Here is a 22,007-nt window from a genome sequence, read left to right on the forward strand (position 1 = left end):
AGTGGCCGCTCCCCTCTGCACGCCCTCCAGTGAGCGTTCCTGCTTCTCCTCGCCCTGGCCCAGCGGGCGGTGTCCTCGGGGCTCCGGGGTTTGGTCCTTCTGGTCAGCGTGCAGTGGGGTCTCCTTTCAGTTCCAATGGATGTTAGCTTTCATTTCTAACCTTACCTAGGTTCCCCTGCTGTTTCTTTTTATGCTTTGCTTATTCAACAAACCTTTCCGGAGGAACTTTTCCTTTGAAGTGGGTGGGTTAATGGGCACGACTCAGTCCTTTCTCATTGCCTGTTAGAATCTGCATGGTGCCTTGTGTGGGTGCGTGTTGCATGGGTGATACCTAATTATAAGGATGTATCGGTGAAAGGGCTCTGCAAACAGGGTTCTGGCAGAGGTACTGGGGGCGGTTGGGGGCATGAATCACTGCAGCATTTACCTGCTCCTTGAGAGTCCAGGCAGGGACCCCTCCTGCCTGTTCTCTGCTTGTTGTCAGCCCTGCAAAGTGCCTGAGCCCCGGGGGGACACTCAGGAAACGTTTGTTGAATGAAGAAGAGGAAATCAAAGAAGGCTTCCTGGAGGAGGTGGCCCTTAAGCTGAGGCTGAAACGGAATTCCCGTTTCATGAGGGAGAGCAGAGGGGAGATGGCAGGCGCCAGACTCAGAGACGTGGAAGGTGCACACAGCTTGCAGACCGTAATCAAGCAAGAGGTCTGGTTGGGCTTTGTTTTGTCACAAGCTATGTGTTTGGGGCAAGCGAGTTCCTGGAAGAAAGTAATAAAGATCCATCTGTTTGTTCAATAAACATTTACTTGCCATATACCCTGTCTGAGGCTTGCGGAAGGCTGACACGAAGCTGTGGGCAGCGCTGGCAGGCGAGTGGGGGAGCCAGTGGGGCTCCCATGGTGTCCTGGGCGCTGGGTGGGAGTCATGCAGGGAGAGGGCGTAGGAGGAGGGCGTCGGGCCAGGGTCAGAAAGGAGGGCGCCCTGTGGGAGCGGGTGTCAGAGAGGGAGGGACAGGCGCAGCAAGGAAGCTGGGGATGCAGGAGCCTCAGTGTGGGTGCCCTTGGGAGGGCCCTGGACGTGCCACGTGGAGGTTGGCAGGCGTGCAACGTTTTCAGGGCAGTGTGCTCATGTCTCACTGAGCTAGGAACTGCTTGGTAAAAGTGCAGATCCTTGGTTTCGACCTTGGTGCAGAATGCAGAGATTTTGACCCCATGGGCCCAGGCATGTGCATTTTCATTTTGTGGGCATGTTTTTGGCACCCCAGGAAATTCCGATTCTGCTGACCCTTCGACAGAGCAGAAATGCCTCTCTCAGGGCCTCGGGAACCCCTGCAGCGCAAACCCGTTAAGGTGCCTAACCTTGCCGCTTCTGCGGGGGCCTGAGGCTTGTGTCTGGACTGCCTGTTCTGCTGTCAGCTGGCCCCTGGGGACACATGGTCCCGGAGGCCACATGCAGGGACATCATATCGGGGCCTGATTTCCCTCCTTGGTCAGGTGACAATCTGACAGCTCATCTTGATTTCATCTCATTTCACATGTTGCCTGTTCAAGAAGCAATTTCAGGTGGCTTATAAGGCATAAAATACATGAATATGGCATAAATTAAAAGTGGAGAAAGATAGAAAAACAGGGGACGAAACAGAGTGAAGAATAATGACGCTCAGTTATCGGGCGTCACTTCCCTGAAACCTGTTCTAATTTCTTGCAGGGTTTATGGCTACTTTGCGGGCCGTGTGGAGGATTAGGGTTTAAGCTGCCAGTGCTCCTTCCGCTGCAAAAAGCCTCGAGTCTCTATAGAAGCTAAAGCCACCAAATCCGTACTTGATTTGTTTAATGAAATGTGCTTCTTAGCAGGCGCGCGATGTCGAGCGAGTATTGTCTGGCGGTGAGAAAGTCTGGATGCCCGGCCCGCAGTGCCGAGCGCTGCCAGTGACTTTTTTGTGCCGGTGAATGCGGGGTCCCGCGGCTGCTCGCTAAGCCGGCCCTGAATGCACAGCAGCTGGCTGCAGGGCCGCTGGGCTCTGTCCCTGACCCAGGGGGTTCCCAGGTCCCGGAGACTCAGGCCTTGGGTCAGCTGTAGGCGGCCACCCCACACTCCGGGGCCTTCCGGGAGCCAGCGGGACAGTGGGCCCCCATCTTTAGGGTGTTGGGTTCTAGGGGAAGCATCTGTGATAACATTTGCTTCATGGAGAGAGAAACCCCTGGTCCAGTAGGGTTAAAAGCCTCCACTCTTCTGTGATCTCCGTACCGCAGACCTGCCCTCCCCCCCAATTTGCTTTTGTGTTCCTGGTGGTAAGAATACACTTGTGAGTGAATGAACCTCCCGGCTGACAAGGTCAAGCAAGCTAAGCTGGATCCGCCAGAGCAACAGCAACCTCCCTGTCCCAGCCTCTCCAAGGAGGGCGGGGCCATGCTGTGTTGTCTCCGAGGAGGGCGGGGCCATGTGTGGTTACCTGCCCAAACATAGGATTTTTTTCTTTTCTTTTTCTTTTTTCTTTTTTTTTTTTTTAGGTTTGTTTATTTTGAGAAAGTGAGTGAGGGACCAGGGGAGGGGCAGAGAGAGCGAGGGAGAGAGAGAGGATCCCAAGCAGGCTCCTTGCTGTCAGCGAAGAGCCCGACCCAGGGCTCGAACTTACCAACTGTGAGATCACGACCTGAGCCGAAACCGACGATGGGCCCTCAACCGACTCGGCGCCCTGAAACATAGGATTTCTGAGATCTGTGGTAATTTCAGTCAATGTTCTTGGAATAGAGAAGTTGATTCTTTAATCCAGTGATCTTTCTTGTCTCCCCTTCTTGAATTTCCTCAGGAGCGCTATGCCAGTGCAGCATCTGCACCGTGTGTGTGTGTGTGTGTGTGTGGGGGGGGGGGGGGTCGCGACTTTCTCTGCAGAGTAATGATTAAGCAAAACCAAAGGGCAGTCTTCTGTAAGGGCGCTGTTGACAAATATTTCGGTTACATAACCGTGAACTGAGGTTGCAAAGTGGTGTATCCCTAGGTCCTTAACTCACCCCTCCCGCCACTGGCTCGGGAGCTGGGCCTGGTCCCCTGGTTGACACCACCTTGTCCACAGGGGTGGCTTCTCTCCTGGGACATAGTCTTCACCCCTTCCCTCTACCCTCCCTCCTAGTGTGGCTTTTCCGGGGCTCTTCATGCGGGTTCCTGCTGCAGCGTCCTGAGGCCCTGGTGCTTTGGCTCATCTTGGCTGGTGAGAGCCTTTGGCTGTAGGGAGGAGCGTGCGTGCGGGTGTCCAGCCCAGGGCTCATCATCTTGGCCCGCGAGGCTCCTGGCTGCCAGTGGGGAGGATGAGGCAGGGCTTAGGTTGGGCTGCTGGTGCAGTGCCCACAGGGGGGCCCCAGGCATGTGGCCTCAGGAAGTGTCCCCTCTGTGCAGCCCAGGGCTTTGGATGAACAGGGGCAGGTGAAGCAGTGGAAGAAGAAGGGTGCTCGGCGGGTGAACACTGGGGCTGCTTTCCAGGCTGGGGATCTATGGGTTGTGTGGGCGGGGAGAAGCAGGGGCCGGGAAAAGCGAGGGGCTGGTAGAGGCGGGGGGGCCAGGAGAAGTGGGGGGCCGGGAGAGGTGGGGGCAGGGTTGGGCTCACCTGGGTGGCAGTCACCGTGGGTCCCAGATGGGTCACCAGGGAAGCGTGATGGGAGCTCAGTCCTCCGTGGGGTAGGAGCTGGTCTTACAGCCTCAGATGGCAAGTGGTTGGCAGAGGCCCAGACCAGGCTGGTGGGTGACCTGGAGGGAGCATTTAGCGGGGCACAGGGCTGGGACGTAACCCTCCCTCCCTCCTTCTCTCCTGTCCCTCCTTCCCTCACTTACTCATCGCCCACTCTGTGTGTCATGGCCTCGCGTTAGGCACCGGGGAGGTGGAGAATGTGGCACGGCCCACACTCAGGAGGTTTCTAGCCCCTGACTTCCTGGGGTAGGAGGGTCCGTAAACACCAGAGGGCCAGGCCCCAGAATTTCCAGCAGTCTGTGTGCCTCAGGAAACAAGGATTAGGGGTGTTTCTGTAGTACCTTCCAGCAAAGAGTGACACCCCCTGATCTGGGTCCCGCCTCAGCCCTTGCTGTGTCAGGACCCCGGCTCGGGAGAGGAAGTGACCTGCCCCTGGCCCAGGCAGCGTGCCCCAGTCTTTCACAGAGCCAACCTGCTGCCCATGTAGATGGGATACTGACACGGAGAACATTCTAGAGGATCTGTAAGAGAGGACTCTGGGTGTCAATGGGGCTTTATTCAATGTGATCTAAATTATGAGGCATAATTAGATGTATTAGGTTAACTGTATAGAATTACTGTTTTTACAGGGCAAAGATGGTCAAATACGGTTTCATAGGGTCTGGCTAATGGTTGCAGGGAATATAAAGAGAACTCATATTGTATTTTAGAATATATTAGTTGCCTCATTCTGACTGAGGCAGTGCCTCCAAGGATACCCGTTCGACAGTATTTCTCGAAGAGTAACCTGAGGATCTGTTTGGGGTTGGACTTGGGGGGTCGGGCTTCGACAGTCAATGTTTGAAGGCATAGCCCCATATTCTCCTGGGTTTAGAGATGTCCTGTGACTTGTTAGTTCATTAGCCACGAGTATATTCAGCCTCTGTTCCAGTCTGTGTGATATACTTTAGTATCTTTTGGGATAAGCAGTGTTTACCGTCTGCTTTGAAATGTTATTCCTTTTTTGCCTCTATATTAGGGTTTTCCAGAGAAGCAGAATCAGTTAATGTGTGTGTATATTTATCTGTCTGTGTCTATGTCTGTGTCTATCTCTACCTGTATCTATCTCTATCTCTATCTCTATCTCTGTATCTATCTATCTGAAAGAGTGAGCAAGCAAGCAAGAAATTTTAAGGAATTGGCTTACATGATTAAGACTGGCAAGTCTGAAATCTGCAAGGTGGGCCATCAGACTGGAGACCCAGGGAAGAGCTGACGTTGTATTTCAAGGCCAAAGTCCCTCTGCTGGCAGATTTCCCTCTTGTTTGGGGAACATCAGTCTTTGTTCTATTCAGCCCTTCAACTGATTGGATGAGGCCCACCTACATTATGGAGGGCAATCTGCTTACTCAAAATTCACCAATTTAAATTTTTTAAAAATGTTTTTATTTAGTTTTGAAGGAGAGAGAGAGAGAGACAGAGCATGAGCAGGGGAGGAACAGAGAGAGAGGGAGACACAGAATCCGAAGCAGGCTCCAGGCTCTAAGCTGTCAGCACAGAGCCCGATGCGGGGCTCGAACCCACAAACTGTGAGATCATGACCTGAGCCAAAGCCGGACACTCAACCGACCGAGCCACCCAGGTGCCGCTCAAAATTCACCAATTTAAATGTTAATCTCATCTGAAAACATCCCCATAGGAACTTCCAGATTAATGTGTGACCACATATCTGGGCCCAGCCAAACTGGAAAACAAATAACTATCACAGCACCTAAAATGACATCTTTCAAATAGCCAGAAGTTCCTTTGGTTCTAGAAGGCCGATATAATTAGTATATGCAAGGTAGGTTCTAGATCCCATGGGGTGACAGGAATGCTTAAAAATGATCAATAGATAGAAAGCCTGAGTTCTTTCTACCAATTAATTGGTAGGCATGGGATAGCCATTCTGTGCCCATCTTGGACAAGTGCACGCATTACATGGTTAATAACATATGTCAGAGTCTTCCTTATTGCAACTCAATTTTTTTGCCAAACCCACCCTTCCATCCTCTTCCCCTCCTTTCCTCCCCTCCCCTCCCTTCTCACTTCCTCCTTCCCTTCTTCCTTCCTTCCTTCCTTCCTTCCTTCCTTCCTTCCTTCCTTCCTTCCTTCCTTCCATATTTATTGGGCATCTAGCATATTCCAGGTACTAGGCCAGGCCCTGGGAGGTAGGGGCGGGGGGGGGGGGGTGGGGGTCAGGAATGAAGACATCCTACTATCAACAGTGGCTTAGAGCCTGAGAGGGGCTCCTGGTGTAGAGTTAGTTTCCCGAAGGTTTGAGGTCAGCCTTGGAAATCAAGTTCCTTTCCCTTTCTCCAGGGCTTCCTCAACAACATGAGGTCTTAACACGCAGCCTGCAATAGTCCTGGGTGGTCCTGGGGGGCAACACCGTGTCTTTCTTATAATGCGTCTTTTCTTCTAGACAGAGGGACCTTGCCCTCTTTCCCGAAAGGAGGGATGGAGGGCCAGCACCTCACCTGGCAGCTGGTTCGAAGTGCAGACCTCAGGTGCACTCACAGCAGCCTACCCAGGGAGCATCTGCATTTTAACAAGATCTTCAGGACATTCTTGTGCACGAAAGCCTCACATGTGCTTTCCTAGTCCTCCTTTCCCTCAAAGACACAAAGTTCCCTTTAAGATCTGGAAGAAGTGAAGGTCTAGCCAATGGACTCGCTTCCTCGGGAAGATTCTCAACAAGTGCAAGAGGTGGAACTTTATTCTGAAACCAAGCAAAATAAAGCGTCCTCTTCTCAGGCTCCCCCCCGAGGGGGAGACGCTGTGTCTCTGCACCTGAGCTGTCCTCTGGAGGGAGCTGGGGCAAGATGCTTCACTTCTCCAAGACAGTTTTCCCTTCTGTAAAATGGGGATGAGAAAAAAGATCCTCCTTTCTGAGTTGTGGGGAAAGTTCACAGATCCACACGGGGTGGACGGTGTGTTGGGAGCCAGGTGTGGCTTATGATGTCACTGCAGTGGGGAGGGCTGGAGCCGGGCTCCTCATCGCTAAGTGGGGGTAATGCCTGCTGCATGGGCTGGCCCAAGGATTAAGAGGCTATGCACGCACGATGCCAGGGTGACAGCTATTATTTTCATAACAACTGGCTTGTGTAACTGCCCTGAGCGCGTGGCAATCAGCCGTGGCTTCAGGGAGGCCCTGGTACCTGAATCATCCAAGGACAGGTGGGGGCAGGTGGAGGAAGAGGCCACTTTGGGCTGTGGCAGTGCCTTCTAGATCATTCACAGAGGCACGGTTTATCCCAGGGCACTCAGGCCTAGATTCCTGAGAGAATCCGTAAGAAGCACTGAAGTTGACATGACATGTTGCTAAGTAGATTTCTTTTAAAAGGTGTTCTCTCTCTGAGGTAATGACAGATGTGAGTGTTGCTATGGTGACAGGTTGTCTGTTTGGAAGTACACAGCACAACGGTTCAGGTGGCTTGCCTACAATTTATGGTCGTAGAATGTAAGCAAGGCCCCTTTTGGGAAATTTTTCCAAGGGGTCTTCTCCTTCTGGGTTCTGGTTTCCAAAGCCGAGTTTATTTTGTGCCTTGGGTGACTGCGCAAGATGGGGAGACCATTGCATGTATTTAGAAGGACAGAATCTATGCACACCACACGGTTGAAAGTTCAGGGCTTTCCAGGAACTGAAGGTGATTGAAAAAAGTCCCACGTGGAGCTTAGAGCATCAAAGGGAAGCAGAATCTGCAGTGAGCCTCGAAGTTATTTTAATACGACAAGCGCTCGGGGGTGCCCGCTGTGTGCTGAGGGTCCCATGGAGGTGGAGGGTGGGTGATGAGGTACGAGTGAGCCGCGGTCCCTGCCCTTCAGAGGTCAGGGCAGAGAGCCCAACGCAGAGCGGACTGGGCTACAGGCTTCAAGTGCTATGGACACAGCTGGGTGTTTGGGGGCTGGGACCAGTCCCAGTGTGAGGGCCGTGGTCTGGGGACTGTGGCAGGATCTTGAAGGATGAGCAGGGTTCCTGCAGAGTCCGTTTATACAGTTGCCTATCATTTCATCCTATGGAAACACAACATGTGTTTGTTTTTTTTGCGGGGGAGGGATCTCCTCTTCGAGGCTCACCTAGGCTGCTTCCAAATCATCTCTGTTATGAGCAGGGTGGTGAGCACTGTCTATGCCTTTTGAGCAAGACAGTTGAAATAGGAGATACGTGAGTGTAGGCAGTGTGTTGTTTTGTTTTAAGAAAGGCAGACTCCCACCCGCAGCGCCTCATTTGGACGTGTCTGGGGTCTTGGAAGCTTGTCTACCCTACGTTCTCCTCCCAGTGGTCCTTGAGAGCTTGCTGGGAGGTCCATCGGTAGGAGGGCAGCATAGTCACTCATATACCCTTGCCCCAAGAATGGTCCTCCTGTGCTGGGGACGATCATCCTCTTCTACCGAGCACGTAGCTTCTGGAGGGACACACATGGGCGGAGGGGGACACCCGCCTAGCCAGCCAGATCAGCCAGATCAACTCTGGAGATCAATGGGGTGACAGATGTCGCAGCCAGAAAGCCCCAGTATCCTGTTCCAGAGAAGCGTACCCCCAGGTCTCCCCGTCTGCCAGGGCCTGGCCTGCCAGTGTTTCACCTTGAGCAGACGCAAATCCTCGTCTTGGTGTTTTATGGCCTCTGCATCTGTTCTTTGATTTTTCTGTATTGTGTCTCTTTTGAATGAGAGGAAAAAATGCCCGTTTATGAGAACAGAAAAAAAACAAGTTTCAGGAAGTGCGGCTCATTTCTTGGTGTACCAATGAATGGCATCTCGTTGCTGTCCAGCAAGTGGTCTGCTGTGGTTTGTTCACCAGGACCATGAGCTGTCACCGACACCGTCCCGGGAACTTTCTTCTCAGGCGTCGGCTCTAAGCTCATCCTCTTGGGTTATTCTCTAGTTGCTTCTATTCTCTTTTCCCGGCACAGCCTAGAAGGCAGCCACTCTCTCCAGAATCCAGAGCCTGCCCTGCTCTTCTTCTCCTACTGGATCTTCTGATCACAGATCCACTGATGGAGGAGGGAAACTGTCTGAGGACAGCCCCGCTCCAGTGACGTCATTTCCTGCCTAGTATTCGGGACTCCTTTTGTTGGAATTACGAGAAACACGTGACACCTGTAAGGGGCTGCCTGGTACCTTTCCTGCGACAGTTTCCAGCAGGGATGGGACAGGGAAGGAAAGGAGATTGCCATCTGTGGGCCTCTATCAGACGTGGACCCTGGCCTAGGTACCCACGCACCAGCTAACAATTGGCTTTGACCTCACATCTGGGCTGTCTTGCGGCACTAAGTCGCAGACTTGCCAGCTGGCTTGTACGATGGCCGGTCAACTGTGTATAATCCCACAGATGTGGACCCAGCAGAACCACCCAGCTACGGCTTGTCGCTGAGCGCACAACTGGGCTTGGACAGAGTCAGTTTGGATGACAGCTGTGTGAAAGGTCACATAGCAGTTTGCACATGGGCAGTGGGCAAATTCTCACAGTCCAGGGGCTGGGCTAGCTGTGCAGGCTCAGACAACAAATCGCAAATCCCTCTCTCTGGGGTAGACTCACATTAACCACGCTCATGGCACTGATGTCTATGCTGGATGTCAGCTTGTTATTTTACAATGAGAACTCCATCTGTCGAAGGGTCTAGAGGGCTGAGTCCTCGGCTTACCCTATTCTGTGTGGAGAAATCTACCTGGCAAACGGTTGATCTTAATCCAACGGTTGCCTGGTGACTGTGGGATCAGAGCCAGGGAGCAGGTTAGCAGATTTGAATGCTTAGTGACATTAGGTTTCCATGCATTTCTTCCCCCGATGTGTTGTGAGAGGTGCTTGCCATCGGGACTGGAGAATTAAAACCCATTCCTCAGACAGACCTGTTTCTCTTCTGGCTCCCTGTTGTTCTGGGTTTCTGTGGCTGAAAGCTTCTCTGCTCTAAAGAATCATTTTCTTTCGTTATGAGACTTGTTTCACAGGCTGTCTTGACTTTCTCACTCTTTCACTTACATCGTGGCTGTTCTGATCTCCAGGCTAATGGTGTTTCCTGTAAAATTGCCCGAGTTTCTCAGCACACAGTGAAAAATGACTTCTGGGGTTTCACTGGGGTTATGTCTGCCCATTGGTAGTTCTTTGTTTTGGGGGGATTGGTTCTTAGTTCCTCTTTTCTGACCTTGCTTGTCGCTGCTCAGCCTGTAGGAAGGCCTACAAAAGGCTTGAGTGGGAAATGTGCCTGCCCCTGTACAGGGCTGTGACACCAGCGTGAGCAGTTGTAAGGGCAGATGCAGCTTTATCGGGCTTATTCTTTTTAGGCTCCTCTTTAAGATGAAAGTACAAAATGTAAAATGTAGTATTAGGCACAAAAAATAACTACTTTTTTTTTACATTTATTTTTTTGGACAGAGGGAGAGCAAGCAGGGGAGGGGCAGAGAGAGAGGGAGAGAGAGAATCCCAGCAGGCTTCACTCTGTCAGCACAGAACCCAACGTGGGGCTCAATCTCATGACCACAAGGTCATGACCTGAGCCAAGAGCAAGAATCAGATGCTTAGCTGACTGAGCCACCGAGGCACCCTCAAAACGACTACTTATTTAAATAGGGCCTAGGTTAGTAAGGACCCTGAGTTTTATGAAATGCATGAAAAATTGACCTCTTCCAGAGGCTGTGGTACAGATAGGGTGGGTTTGGGTCCAGAGAAGCCTTGATCACAGACCATGGGCACTCAGGATAGGGTCTTAAAAGTTCCTGTGCTTAAGCGTAAAAAGTTCACATTGACAATATTTACACCAATAACGCATGGATTTGCTCTTACACAACACAGAACAATCCAGAGTGAAAAGGACATAATTCTCCTCTAACTAATTCTGTTTCTCAACCTGCCTTCTGTAAGTAATCCCTATGGACAATTCAGGACGCACCCCGCCGCCGCCCCCCCCCCCCCCGGGCCTTTTTCATAACATACGCAGAGGCACATCTACCTTGTTATTTCAAAGGATGTGTAGTAATCCAAGCCAAGTGTACTTGGCCAATCACTTATTGATGAGCATGTGGGTTTATTTCAATTGGTTGCTTTTACAAACAGTGTGGCAGTGATTGTCAAAAAAAAAAAAGAGCATGTTTTTGCACATCTGGATGTATGGGGACATTTCTGCGGGGTAGGTGACTAGAAATGGCAGGTCGGGTGAAAGTGGGCGGGATTGAACGTGCTAGATTCAGTGAATCGATCTCCAGGAAGACGACCCCAATTTACGCTCCTACGATGGTATAATGGTACTTCTTTCTCTGTATGCTTATCGGTATCTATTTTTAATCAACATGATGGGTGAAGAATGGCATTACTGGTTTTTTGGGGGATTCTGCTTCCACATGAACGTATACGATCGTCAGGGAGTACGTAACTCACTTGACTTGGGCTAACCCCAGAATGAATGTATTATCTTAAAATCGAGAAAGCCAGAACATCCCATTGAGCCAACGTCCGAAGTATGTACAGGTTCTGGACACTTCCGCCCACCTGCCCTGTTACCACCTGGTGGGTGCCACCATCTTCCATGGCCTGGGCAACCGCCGTAGAGCCCTCGCTGGTCTTCCTGCCTCTCGTCTTGGCTATTTTCAGTGATGGCCGTCAGATCGTCCCGTTACAACTCCCGGGTTGGAGACCTTCCAGAGCTCCTGACCTCCCCTCCCGCCCATCAGTGAGTGTCCACCGAGGGCTTTGGCACTGGCTGTTCCGTCCATCTGGAAGGTTCTTCCCCCAGATGTCCACAGAGACAACTACCTCACCTCTGTCACACCTCTGTTTAAATGTCATTTTCTCAGTAAAGCCTTCCCACGTTGAAAATGGCAAACTCTCAATCTCTCTGGCTGTGTTTATAGATTTTATGGCACTTTCAAACATATTATATAATTACTTACCATTCTGCGTATTGTTCATTATCTGTCTCTCCCAGCTATAACGTCAGATTCTTGAGCAGAGGGCTCTTCCCCCACCCCCTTAATTTATTTAAACAAACAAACAAAATACTAAAAACGGCTCACCCAATTCTCCCAACCCCTACACCCCACCTCTGGCAACCACCAATCTGTTCTCTATGAGCTTGGGAATCTGAGTGTGGATTTTTTTTTAATTAATTTTTCCCCCCTAAGATGCCACATGTAAGAGAGATCATTTATCTTTCTCTGTCTGACTTTTTCACTTAGCATCATGCCCTTGAGGTCCACTCGTGTGGCAAATGGCAAAATTTCATCCCTTTTCGTGGCCGAATAACATTCTATGACATAGATATACCACAGTTTCCTTACCCATTCATCCATCAGTGGACACTCAGATTGGTTTCCATGCCTTGGCTATTATAATAATGCTGCAAAGAATATGGGGGTGCATCCTTTGAAGCTGGCGTTTTCATTTTCTTTGGATAAATCTGCAGACGGGGAATTGCTGGATCATATGGCAGTTCTATTTTTTTGAGGTACCTCCATACCATTTTCCATAGTGGCCACACCAATTTATGTTCCCACCAAAAAGGTGGCGGTTGCGAGGGCGCCCTTTTCGCCACATCCTCGCCAACACTGGCTATTTCTAGTCTTCTTGATGATAGCCACTCAAACAGGGGTGAGGTGATGTCTTATTGTGGTTTTGATTTGCATTTCCCTGATGATTAATGATGTAGAGCATCTTTCTGGGGACCAGCGGGCCATCTGTAGGTCTTCTTTGGAAAAACATCTATTCAGATCTTCTGCCCATTTTTAACTGGATTTTTTTTCTTTTTTGTTGTTTTTTTGTTTGCTTTTTGCTATTGAGTGGCCTGAGCTCCTTATACTCAGATATTAGCCCCTTATCGGATATAGAATGTGCAATCAGTAGGAAAACAGCAGCAGGCAATGTTGACAACCTTCTCTTGTGACAGAAATTCAGATGAGTGCTAAGGTCACTGCAAGGTGAGGGTCACCAAAGTTCCTCAAGAGGGAAGGCCCGGGTAGGACAGGACTCAGGTTAGAGCACACCTGAAGGACCTCGTGGACAGAAAGCCAGCGGCTGCTGGGTACTCCCTGGCCGCGCCCGGTGGTCTAGACGTCACCTGTGAGTGCGTGCTGGGTGCTTTGGTTCCAGGTGTCAGTACCTATCTTGCAGGTACTTCCTGTTTGAGTCCCCTGTGCCGACTCCGCTCCTCTCGGAGTGTCTGAGTCAAAATGGTCAGCAGCCTGTCCTCCGCCCCGCCTCCCCTTTGCCTTGACGCCTGTCCCGGAGCACTGTGCCTCGTGGGATGGGGTCTGGCCCTGCCCTGCAGTGGGGGAGAGTCCCTCACGGCTGGTACAGGAGGAGGCCCTTGCTGGGCGGGCTGGTGCGCCCCCTTCCCGGCGTGGGGGCTGTGCTTACTGGGGTGGCCGCTCCCGCACAGCTTCCCCCAGATGCAGGGCATCCCTGCTTCATGCTCAGCTGCCGGACCGGAGCCTGTGGGCACCCCCCCCAGGTCACCCGTACTGTCACCCGTGCCCCCGCCGGAAGGTGATGATGGCAGGTCGCCTGCCACCATCTCCTCCCGGCCCTGCAAGACTCAGGTGTCGGGGGCCCTGTTGCCGGGCCTCTCTCTCCTCACTGACAGGAGGGGGAGGAGAGAGCCAGGAGGGCTGCCCGTAGTTGAACTTTTCTAGATTCCTAGACACACTGTCACCTGAGACAGGGGCCACGTGCTGCCTGGGGGGTGAGAAAGCCGGCGGGTTGCGGAGGCCCTCCCACCGAGCTCAGGGCCCCGGGCCCGGCCCATCTGCCGAGTGCCAACAGTTGCCTCTAGTGAGGTCGTCATCAGGAGCTCGCTGGGTCCCCACAGCAGCACCGCCAAGCAGGCCCATTGTACAGCCGAGGAAACCGAGGCAGAGAGCAATCGGAAACCGGACCCACTCACGTGGCGGAGCCATGAGAGAGCCGGGATTCCAACGCGGCGACCTGGCTCCGGGGTCCATGGCCGGGAACGTCCGTCTCGCTGTTGTCCCACACCTCAGAGAAAACGAACAAGGGTGAAAGAAGCGCACTGATTTTTTAAAATGTTGTTAAATGAAAAGGAATTAAATGATCAGAATGGCTTCGTGTGGCCCAACGTCATGGGTCATCGGCGAGGGGCTGGGTTTCTTGTCCAGGCTTTCTGCACAGCACGGTGTTGATGAAAAGGACAACTCACTGCCAAACCCAGTTGTTTCAGACCTGAAAATAAATGAAATGAGTCTATTTCTTTAAGAAAAATATCTGACAATATTTGTTGCCAATTATAAAATTGTAATTTTCAAGCGGCACCTGGGTGGCTCAGTTGGTTAGGCGTCTGACTCTTGATGTGGCTCAGGTCATGATTTCACAGTTCATGGGTTCAAGTCCCATGCCAGGCTCCGTGCTGTCAGTGGGGAGCCTGCTTGGGATTCTCCGTTTCTCCCCCTCTCCCTGCCCCCCCCGCCCCCCCGACTTGTGCTTTCTCTCCATCTGAAAATAAATAGATAAACTTAAAAAAATTGAAACTTTCAAGTGAAAATTAGAATTTTAGAAAACTTGTATCCACTGCTGTGAGTTTGATAGCTTCCTAATTCAGAGTTTTCTGATGAGCTTAAATGGTTATGTTATTGCTATGATTTATGGATGTTGTATAAGGAGATATGTCAACATATCACACATGCTCATAACTCAATGAATCAGTATTTCCCAAGTGTTGAATGCATGATGTTGCAAATGCTTGACCAGGTAAAGAAATATCCAAAATATATTACAGTGGGTTTCAATGCAACGGTGTTTGAAAAATTAACTGATATGGTTTCAGATTTGACAGTGCAACTAACCTTCAAGAAAGTACCAAACAGGTGCCTGGGTGGCTCAACCGGTTAAGTGTCTGACTCCGGATTTCAGCTCGGGTCGTGATCTCTCGGTTTGTGGGATCGAGACCCACGGCTGGCTTTGTGCTGACAGGCTGGAGCCTGCTCGGGATTCTCTCTCTCTCTCCTCTCCCTCTACCCCTCCCCCACTTGCTCTCTTCCTCTCTCTCCCTCAAAAGAAATACACACATAAAAAAAAAAAAAAAAAAAAAAGGAAGTACCATATGTTGAGTTTTGGTGTACTATCAAAGAAGAACATCCACAATGACGTGAAAAAGCCATCACGACGTTGTTCTCTCTTGTCCAACTATATATTTGAGGCTGACTTTCCTTCACGTCCCTCAACGAAAACAGCATAATGTGCACATTGAAAGCAGAAGCAGATGTGAGGATACAGCTGTCTTCCATTAATTCAGACACTTAGGGAGCTTGGGAAATGCATAAACTGTTGCCATTCTGCTCACTGTTATTTTTGCTTTGGAAAATGCAGTTATTTTCTTAAAATGTAAAAATGTATGCCAATGTGTGATGAATCTATATTGTGATTTTTGATACAAATTGAAAAATATTCAAAGATTTTCTCAGTTTTAATTTCCAGTACAGTAAATATCTTCAAATACAACTCACATGAACACAAGCTCCTTAGGGATGCTCGATAATTTTTAAGAATATAAAGTGGTCCTGAGATGGAAAAGCCTGAGAGAAGGTGCTTTTTAGAAAAGCCAGCCTTAGTTTAGAATAGTCAAGAGACTTCCTTCGAGGCCCCCGGTCGGGGATGGCAGTGCCCTTCCCCGTCAGCTCCCACTAGCTCTAACTTCTGCCTTCCATGCAAATGGCCTGGACCCCATCTGGTGTGGCTGCGAGAGCCCTAGGCGAATCTCCCCTGTGGCAGGCTATTAATTTTTTTTTTTTTAATGTTTATTCATTATTTTTGAGAGAGAGAGAGAGAGCATGAGCAGGGGAGGGGCAAAGAGAGAGGAAGACACAGAATTTGAAGCAGGCTCCAGGCTCTGTCAACACAGAACCCGACAGGAGCTCGAACCCACGGACCATGAGATTGGGACCTGAGCCGAAGTCAGACGCTTAACCGACGGAGCCACCCCGGCGCCCCATGCGGCAGGCTGTTTAAAAGCAAAATGTAATGTGGGCACCAGCGTTTATTTCTGAACAACGTGCGAAAAGAGAAGAGCAGGATATAAAGTTCAAGAGTGAATGTGTAGTGAGTAATGTGGGTGTCATGTCCCGCGGCCGGGGAGCGGGAGGCGGCACCTGGAAGCCTTGGGGGCCACGCCGACACGGGGAGTGTGGGTGCGATGCTCCAGTGCGCACCGCGGGCCTGCTTCACGTCGGCCTCTCACATCCGCACCTCCGTCTGCTGCCTGCCTGTCTCACCCTGGACTGTTGGACCCCGGGACCTCGCACGCACCGCCTCAGTGGCTCCACAGCTATGGCAGAGGAGGCCGTTGTTCACTGTTGACCTCGAGCATCCCTGTGCTTTCCTCCCTGGCAGGACGGTACCGAGTTTATGTCCTTTGATTTTGAAGTGGAAAGATGTCCTTGGATTTCTGAGCACTAAAGAAAGAACGAGTGAAGCACCTTTGGTGTGTTTTATGCAGGAGTCCTATCAATGAACATTCTTCATCTTCTTCACCATTCCCGACCATGTTTTCCGTGTCTGGGCCCTGCTCTGGATTCAGGGATGAATCAGACTCAGCGGATGAAAGTGCTTAGTCTAACTGGGATTACCTGGGCAGCGGGAGATATGTGGGGCCCGGAGAAAGCCGTCTCTTAGGACATGGGGTTGGGTGGTGGCCAGCGGTCATACAGAAGGATGTTGGGAACGTTGTGCAGGTGAGCCGGAAGGCTGAGTCCAGAGTGCCCCGGCGGGAGTAAGCAGGTAGTGGTGATGAGGACAAGGCTGTAGGTTTAGGGAGGAAAACTCAGACAACTTTTCTGGAGTGGTTTCCTTGCTTTGATGAGTATTTTTTTTTTTTTTAAGTTTATTTATTTGGGAGAGGGTGATAGAGAGAGAGACAGAGAGAGAGCAGGAGGGGCAGAGAGAGAGAAAGATCTCAAGCAGGCTCTGCACTATCAGCACAGCCTGATGAGGGCTTTGAACTCACGAACTGTGAGATCATGACCTGAGCTGAAACCAAGAGTTGGAAGCTCAACCGACTGAGCCACCCAGGGGCCCCTTGATGAGTGTTTTTATTTAGCTGACCTTGTTGAACACGCACTGCCTTCCGCCAGGCCTGGCCTTGGGTTGCTGGAGGAGTCTTGGAGAAGTTCATTGAGAAGGTGGGGCATGGACTTGGCCGTGAAGGGTGGCCAAGATTTGAGTAGGTGAAGAGGAGCAGGAAAAACACTCAAGGCTTAGGAAATGGGGTGAACGGAGGCATGGGAACGGGAAGATTCAAGGCACATGGACCAGCTTAACTGGACCACCGTTACGTGGGGAGCAGGTTTGGGCTGCAGAATGGAAGGTCTTGAACTCCGGGCTTGAGTTCGGAGCCACGGATGGCCTTTGAGTGGTGACCGGGCCTGTGTGCGAAGGGCTCTCGGAAGGGACGTTGATGGCGGTGCTTGGAAATGACAGAAGGAGAAACTCTAGCCCTGGAGCCACAGGGTGCCTCCTCTTTAACGGGCAGTGGGAGAGAAGAGGAAAAGATATAGAGAGAAGCACTCTAGGGGGGCCGCCCGAAGTCGTATGGCGAGGGCGTGGGAGTGAAACCTGCTGCCAAGTTTTGAGCCCGACACCAGCGAAATACAAATACACTTGTGTTTCCTTACATAGCCGAGTGCGCCGCTGATCTTTAAGAAGTGCTTGTCTTATTTGGCACTTAGTTTCTGGGAAGAACAGGAGGAAGAATTCTCTCAGGCTGGGAATCAAGTTTTAGCTCACTTCGAGACTATTATTCTTACTTAAGAACACACAGTTGGGATCTCTGGGGTTAGGAACCGGGCGGGGGGGGGGGCGTAGATAATGAGCTCACGCCTCACATTGTTTGTGGACGCCTGTCTCCTCCGCTAGCCCGATGTGGCGGGCGGCCTCTGAGGTGGCCCACGGCCCTCACTTCCGGTGTCCGTGCCCTACTGCAATCCGCTTGGGTGTTGGCCAGATCCGATGACCTTGCCTCTCGTCAAAAGACAACAGACAACGGCAAAAACGATGAGATGTCGCTTCCGTGACTGGAATACAAGTCAACGGTGACCTCTGTCCTGTTCTCCCTCTCTCCTGTTCCCTCGCTCTGAGCAGAGTGGCTGCTGTGGTGTGAGCTGCCCCTTGGAGAGGCCCACGAGGCAAGGAGGTGAGGAATCCAGCAACAGCCAGCTGAGACCTGAGGCCTGCCGGTCACCGCGAGAGCGAGCTAGGAACCAAGTCTTCCCCCAGTCTCCCCCAGAGGGGACACGGGCTCTCATCTTACTGCAGCTCAAGAGAGGCCAAAAGCCAGTCCCAGATTCCCGACCCGTGGGACGTGCAAGATGACAACTCTGTGTTGTGTCAGGCTGCTAAGTGGGGGGACATTTGTTACACAGCTGTAGATAGCTAATACACTCAGATCCTCTTGGTGGTGTCTGAGAGCACTATTGGAGGCCAGGCTGCATAGGTTCAAGGCCTGGCTCTGCCGTTTACAAGCTGCCCAACCTTAAGACAATTACTCCCGAGTGTCCCAGTTTCTTGTCTGCAAAATGAGAACAAGAATAACACCTGTGTTGTAGGGTGATTGTGAGAATTAGGTAAGACAATCCTCATAAATTGATCAGAACAGTGTTAGCGCTCAGTAAGTATTAGCTGCCATTGTTATTATTTTCTGTTCTTTAAAGGGGAACCTGATGCTAATCCCTCCTGCAGTTTCTATTGTACTGCTCAGCCCATGCTGACCTCTCCTGCTTGGAGTTTCTGTGGCATCTTGTCTGTACCTTATGCCCTACTTTTCCATTTAAAGCCCTCGGTCTTATTCTCTGATCGTGTCAGATGTCGACACTCTTCCTAATGCTGAAGGGTCTCCAGGACTCAGCAGTGCGCTTGACACAGAAAAGGGGGTTAGGGATTAAATAAGGCAGGCAGATGAAGAGGGAAACAGGATCAGAAGTGACCTCCTTGAGGCCAGGGACATGTGGAGTTATTGGTTCCTGTGCGACCAGGGCCAAGCGCTGCCCCAGCACAGAACGGTACGAAGCCATCTTGTTAAACTGGTGGATCGAGCGCGCACAAGACCGTAGACCCAAGACGCGAGACGTGCTGGACCGCACGCATGTGCACAACGGGAGAGGCCAGCACAGGGGGAACGTGGAGGCGCGTGCCGGGGTGGTCCCGATGACACAAAGTGGGTGCCGGACAGATGTCTGTCGCATGAATGGACACGGAACCCGAGGTGAATTCATTGGTGAAAGTTCACCAAACTGGCTGCAGTGATTGGAATCTGGATGATGGGGAGAGAGGCTCATCATGTGAGAGGAAGTGCAGAGGGGGAAGCCAGAGGGAAGAGCTGGGGCCTTGATCTGGGGCAGTACCCATCCCCCACTGGCCCTCCCCTCCCTGATGGCCTGGCCCGAGAGTCTGGTTCTTCTTGGCAGTCAGCTCCACACGGGGCAGGGCTACGTGGAAGTTTGGCAGCAGGTGGGGAGAAGGCAGAGAGCCCGACAAGCAGAGAAAAGGTGCCAGCGGCTTCTCCTGGGCACACGGTCAAGTGAGGATCGACCTTGTCACCCTGTGCCCGGAGTGGCCACAGATGGTGAGACGGTGAAGGGGCTGACCGTGCTCCTCTGTGCTGGAGCTCTGGGCGGGCACCGCGAGGCGACTCTGTCGCCCGGGAGGTGAGGCTCACTGTCAAGTCCCACCACAGGCCAGATGGCCTCCTGAACCCCCACTGCAAGTCCCTGAGTGGTGCCTGCCATGGCGGCCGGCGTGGCTTGTTCAAAACCCTCAGGCAGGAGCTCCGTTCCCTCATCCACGCGTGTTTTCAGAGCATCCACTCTGTACTGGGCCATCCACGGGGGCAGGGCACACCTAGATGCACTCCTGTCCCCTCTGCTCTCACCATCTAGGGCAGGAGGCCGGGGGCCAGCCTGCCAGGGTGTGTGGAAATGTCCACGGGCTTCTAATGCCGTCACAGTGGCTGGCAGGGCCACAGGCATTTGGTGGGTGGGGCCGGGCCCTCCTGCCAGTTCGCAGACAATGCCCCAGGGTAAAGCATTACCCTGCTCAAAATGCTGGTCTGCTCTGGCTTTGGGGACTCCTAGCCCAGGGGGAGAGATAAATGTTAATTAACCACACATGTAAGTGAATAGTTCCAAGCCTATTAACAGCTATGACAAAAATGATACAGGAAGGCCGGTGCGGGGGGGGGGGGGGGGGGATAATACAAGGTATCTCCTGTGTGCGGGTAAGGAGCAGAGGTGGCACAGGGAAGAAGGAAGGTCTTCCCGCGAAAGCAGTGCTTAGGCTGGAATCAGAAGCACGAACGGGGCATTGGGTTGCAGGGGTGAGTGCAGGGGCAGATAAGAGGAACATCGTTTGGGAAGAAAGGGGAGAGACAAAGAGAAAGAGAAATAGTCTGAGGCTAGTTATGCAGGCCCTAAGAGGCCACATTGGGATTCTGGTCTGTGTCCAAGAGCGTCCTGGGTGAGGGGGACCTGACCGCGTCTCAGGTGTGGGAGCAGACGGCGGACCGGAGGGCGAAGCGTGGAGGTGGAAGGACAGCTGGGTGGCTGTAGCGTTGCCTGGTCCCTGAGATGGTCCTGGCTTACGCTGGGGGGGGTGGGGCAAAGACAGAGGACCAAGTGGATGCGTTTGCCAGATGCCAGGAGGGAAACAACTCGGGGTACGTTAGTCCGGGGCAGGGGAAGGGGTGGTGGCAAAGAATCCATGGGGGTGACCATTCAGGAAGCTGCCGACTCGGGAAGCAGAACAGGTCCAGGGAGGGAGTCAGGAGCTCGGGTTTGGACGGGCTGAGCCGGAGGCGTCTCTGACCGGGCCGGAGGGGCTGGTTCGGACTTGCGCTGGTGTTGCTGTGGGGGCCGAGGGGAAGCCCGGACTGAGGAATCCGGGGGAGGCTGGGATACACACAGAGCAGCAGAGACCATGGGAGTGGGCGAGCTTACCCACACGGCGGTGAGCAGGGGCCACGTGACCCCGTCTGAGGCTGGAGGCACCCTCATTTATCGGCCAGGCAGAGAAGGATGACCCAGGCAAAGAGATGGGGAAAAGAAGCAGGAGAGGAACGAGGGACACACATGTCCCTGAGGCTGAGGGGTCAGCAGGTCCTAATGGAAAGTTGAGTAAGAGGATGATTGAGAAATGTGTCGTGGATCGGAAAGTGGGGCCACCGGTGACGTGGGCAAGAACTGACGTGGTGGCTTGACGGGGGCAGCGGGTGGACCAGTGGGCGGGAGGACAGGAAATGGAGGCGGCCTGACATCCCTTTGAAGAAGTGTCGGAGGGAGGAGAGAGAAAGCGGCAGTGAGGGGGTGTCGGGTCAAGCGCAGGCGTGTCTGTGTTTGATTTGGGGTGGGTGAGCCTCTCACGTGCTCCTTCCAGACCAGAGCTGGCCGGGAGAGCCCCGTGTTTGACCTCAGTTACATCATCTAAAATAATAGCTCATTATGTACAGATTATCACCACCAGACAGTTATCCTTATAACGAGCGTGGCGCGACGGCTGTCCTCGCTTCACATAAGAAGCCCAGAGTGGTTCTGTAACGTGCCCAAGGCCACACAGCTAGTCAGCAGAGCTGGGCTTTAACCAGACACAGTTAACCACAGGGTTAACTGAAGTGTCCACGTCTTAACTCTTACACGTGTCCCCCTAAGCCTCAGGCTGTCCCGCGAGCCTCATGTGGGGCGGCTGGTATATTCATCGCCAGTGATGTGCTGGTCGGTGGAGCTCATGGCAGCTGAGCGCGCTGTCTTCCCAAGTCCACGTTCGGAGATCGCACTGGCCACGATGGGAGCATTTCCATCACCGAGGTTGGCACAAATCACACTCTGTTTCAGTCTCTGGCAGAGCCAGCGTTAGCGTCCCCCCGGAGGACACGAGGGTGAACTCTGCAGAAAGCCACCATCTCGGGCAAGCCTTCTGTGCTGGACAAGCCACCTGAGGGCCTCCTGGCTCCCTTGGAGCGCCTGCCCCCAGCGGCTCTGCACTTGGGGGGCTTCCCACCCCTCAGAGGCCACTTGGCCTAGGCTCTACGGGCTGAGCTCTAGGGGGGGCGGGCGGGAGAGAGTCGGGGCCTCCAGCCACCAGGCTGAGTGCCGCCTTCGCTGCCGGTCACACGCGCGGCCTGCGGGTCCCTTCCTGTCACCTTCTTCCCCTCTGAGTGTGCGCCCGCACGGCGTCAGCCCAGAGCGTGCCACTCTCACTTGCCAGAACGCAGCATGGTTTAAGTAAGGACACGTGAGAGGGGAGAGAGGCTGAGGACGCCCTCATGCCTCAGGGAGTGAGCCCGGCCCTCCCCAGCTGTGCATTCATTCGGAGAGCACCTGCCTGT

At 52.6% G+C, this 22,007-nt stretch overlaps 1 long non-coding RNA gene across 5 annotated transcripts in view; it reads left to right on the plus strand.

The window, feature by feature from the left end:
* Nucleotides 1-22,007, plus strand: part of LOC109268977 (uncharacterized) — a 161,091-nt gene that overhangs the window by 10,941 nt on the left and 128,143 nt on the right. The window lies entirely within an intron of this gene.

Source organism: Panthera pardus, unplaced genomic scaffold, assembly GCF_024362965.1.
Source record: "Panthera pardus isolate Hobbes unplaced genomic scaffold, ASM2436296v1 HiC_scaffold_26, whole genome shotgun sequence".
Classification (NCBI taxonomy): domain Eukaryota; kingdom Metazoa; phylum Chordata; class Mammalia; order Carnivora; family Felidae; genus Panthera; species Panthera pardus.